General features: G+C 49.1%; 1 protein-coding gene across 1 annotated transcript in view; it reads right to left on the bottom strand.

The window, feature by feature from the left end:
* LOC101854078 overlaps window positions 1–3326 on the bottom strand; it is a gene marked incomplete at its 5' end in the record, with an annotated part of 88966 nt that overhangs the window by 34493 nt on the left and 51147 nt on the right.

The raw sequence follows: 3326 nt of genomic DNA, 5'->3' as shown, positions 1-3326 counted from the left end.
GGAGAGAGAGAGAGAGAAGAGGGGAGGAGTTGATCTTGCGAGAACTTCCGGGCGGGTGAGAATAGCCACTTTCTTTTGATCTCATGGTCTTAGATCTAGAATCTAGATCTAATCTAGTAGATCTAGCTCAAAACGGCCAAAAAAATGTCAAATAGAACTTTGTAGTTCTGAGGTAGCGACTACGAGTTTTAACTGACCGTCAGGTCTTTCTGACTTTCTCTCAACGCTGCCACCCTAAATACACGAAGAAGGATGAAATAAAGAATAACACGCAGACTGTCTAAGATTTTTGAATGAAGGAAGCGTCTTTGAGCTGTTTAGAAAAGAATGGTGCACAACCGTGCTGAATTTGCACCATAATTTAAAAAGTTACGTGCAAAGGTTTTCATTTCCCCGACGTCCGCGCAAAGCTGTGATATAAGGTTAAGAAAATCCGCATCAAGGGCGACGTCCAGGATCGCCACCAAGTTTAGAGGTTTCTACGCTTCTAAGGTAAGTTGTATTCAACCTACTCAAAGCAGACTGGTCAAAAGAGGGTAAACGAAAGCCTCTTTGAGGACAAGAGGGGGCGAAAGCCCCTTTGAGGGCTAGAGGAAGCCCCTTTGAGGGCTAGAGGAAGTGAAAGCCCCTTTGGGGGCTAGAGGAGGTGAAAGCCCATTTGAGGGCTAGGAGAACGGGACCGAAAGCCCCCTTGAGGGCTAGAAGAGGTGAAAGCCCCTTTGCGGGCTAAAAGAGGTGAAAGCCCCTTTGAGGGCTAGAAGAGGTGAAAGCCCTTTGAGGGCTAGAGGAGCTGAAAGCCCCTTTGAGGGCTAGAGGAGAATGGGACCGAAAGCCCTTTTGAGGGCTAGAGGAGGCTAAAGCCCCTGTGAGGGCTATAAGGAGGCGAAAGCCCCTTTGAGGGCTAGAGGAGCTGAAAGCCCCTTTGAGGGCTAGAGGGGAATGGGACCGAAAGCCCAATTTGAGGGCTAAAGGAGGCTAAAGCCCCCTTGAGGGCTAGAGAAAGTGAAAGCATCCCCTTTGAGGGCTAGGAGAACGGGACCAAAAGCCCCTTTGAGGGCTAGAGGGGCTGAAAGCCCCTTGGAGGGCTAGAGGAGCTGAAGGCCCCTTGGAAGGCTAGAGGAGCTGAAAGCCCCTTGGAGGGCTAGAGGAGGTGGAAGGCCCTTGGAGGGCTAGAGGAGCTGAAAGCCCCTTTGAGGGCTAGAGGAGCTGAAAGCCCCTTTGAGGGGTAGAGGAGAATGGGACCGAAAGCCCCTTTGAGGGCTAGAGGAAGTGGAATCCCCTTGGAGGGCTAGCGGAGGTGAAAGCCCCTTTGAGGGCTAGAAGAGCTGAAAGCCCCTTTGAGGGCTAGAGGAGAATGGGACCGAAAGCCCCTTTGAGGGCTAGAGGAGGTGGAAGCCCCTATGAGGGCTAGCGGAGGTGAAAGCCCCTTTGAGGGCTAGAAGAGCTGAAAGCCCCGTTGAGGGCTAGAGGAGAATGGGACCGAAAGCCCTTTTGAGGGCTAGCGAGGTGAAAGCCCCTTTGAGGGCTAGAAGAGCTGAAATCCCTTTTGAGGGCTAGAGGAGGTGAAAGCCCCTTTGAGGACTAGGAGAATGGGACCGAAAGCCTCTTTGAGGGCTAGAGGAGGTGGAAGCCCCTATGAGGGCTAGTGGAGGTGAAAGCCCCTAATAGGGCTAGAAGAGGTGAAATCCCCTTTGAGGGCTAGAGGAGCTAAAAGCCCCTTTAAGGGCTAGAGGAGGTGAAAGCCCCTTTGAGGGCTAGAGGAGCTGAAAGCCCCTTTGAGGGCTAGAGGAGCTGAAAGCCCCTTTGAGGGCTAAAGGAGAATGGGACCGAAAGCCTCTTTGAGGACAATAGGAGGCGAAAGCCCCTTTGAGGGCTAGGAGAACGGGACCGAAAGCCTCTTTGAGGGCTAGCGGAGGTGAAAGCCCTTTTGAGGGCTAGAGGAGGTGAAAGCCTCTTTGAGGGCTAGAGGAGGTGAAAGCCCCTTTGAGGGCTAGAGGAGGTGAAAGCCCTTTTGAACTAGAGGGGACGAAAGCCCCTTTAAGGGCTACAGGAAGTGAAAGCCCCTTTGAATTGCTAGAGGAGGTGAAAGCCCCTTTGAGGGCTAGAGGAAAGCGGGACCGAAAGCCCCTTTGAGGGCTAGAGGAGGTGAAAGCCCCTTTGATCTAGAGGAGACGAAAGCCCCTTTAAGGGCTACAGGAAGTGAAAAACCCTTTGGATTGCTAGAGGAGGTGAAAGCCCTTTTGAGGGCTAGAGGAAAGTGGGACCGAAAGCCTTTTTGAGGGCTAGAGAAGGCGAAAGCCCCTTTGAGAGCTAGAGGATAATGAGACTGAAAGCCCCTTTGAGGGCTAGAGAAGGGGACGAAAGCCCCTTTGAGGACTGGTGGTGAAGGGTACGAAAGCCCCTTAACGTCCTTCTGAAAGCTCCAGGAGGGACAAAAAAACAAGCATGTAGGGCTTAGACGAGAAAGGAACACTATCCCTACTGAGGGCTAGAGTATTTGCCTAAAACTACTGGAGGCTAGAGGAGAGGGGACTAAAAGCTCTTCTCTGGGCTAGACGAAAAAGGGACCGTGGGCTCTTCTGAGGACTAAAGGAGAGGGGAATGGGAAGCCCTTCTGAAGAATAGAGGAGGGATCGAAGTCCTTATGAGGGTTCAAGCAGAGCAGATCAAAGCCCTTTTGAGAGCTAGGGTAATTTTTGTTGTAGTAAGAGTTTTACAGCATCTATCTATACATATTATAGTTGTGAAAGCCCGTCACTTTGGCAGCTTAAAACTTCCCAACCACTTAACTTTCGAATTTGAAAATAATTAATAGTGGTTCAGAATCATTTAAAGGCTGCACTGTTTTATTGATGAGTCAGAAGTCACTGTATTTTAATTTTCAGTTTTTCATTAGTTTCATTTAGATCTAATCTTGGGAAAGTCCGTCTTCTAAGACGCCATTGAAAACAAGTGAGGTTTCCGTTCACTAGCCGTGCGCACTGTTACCACATCTTTGAAATTCTGGAGTGTACAACCTCGAAAGCGGAATAGAGAATCAATCGATACATCTTCTTCTATTATCTATTTGTGGTGGCCGAATTTTGCTATTCAAAATGGTTTTTAATGGTTGCATCGATCGACACGCGGTTTTCGCCAAAAAATTCTTTAAAATATTCTCCAGATCATGATGCCCTTGTTTTTTTCAGTTTTGAGACAGTTTGGCTGCAAAAAGGTAATTTTCTTTGTTTCGCCGATCGCTTTTGTAGGCCGACGTTTCTGTCTCTGTAATTTTAGAAAATCCGGAAGTGATATTTATCGAGGCACATTTTATTTTGAGAGTATAG

Source organism: Aplysia californica, unplaced genomic scaffold, assembly GCF_000002075.1.
Source record: "Aplysia californica isolate F4 #8 unplaced genomic scaffold, AplCal3.0 scaffold00135, whole genome shotgun sequence".
NCBI classification, from domain to species: domain Eukaryota; kingdom Metazoa; phylum Mollusca; class Gastropoda; order Aplysiida; family Aplysiidae; genus Aplysia; species Aplysia californica.
This window is presented reverse-complemented; position numbering and strand designations above follow the sequence as displayed.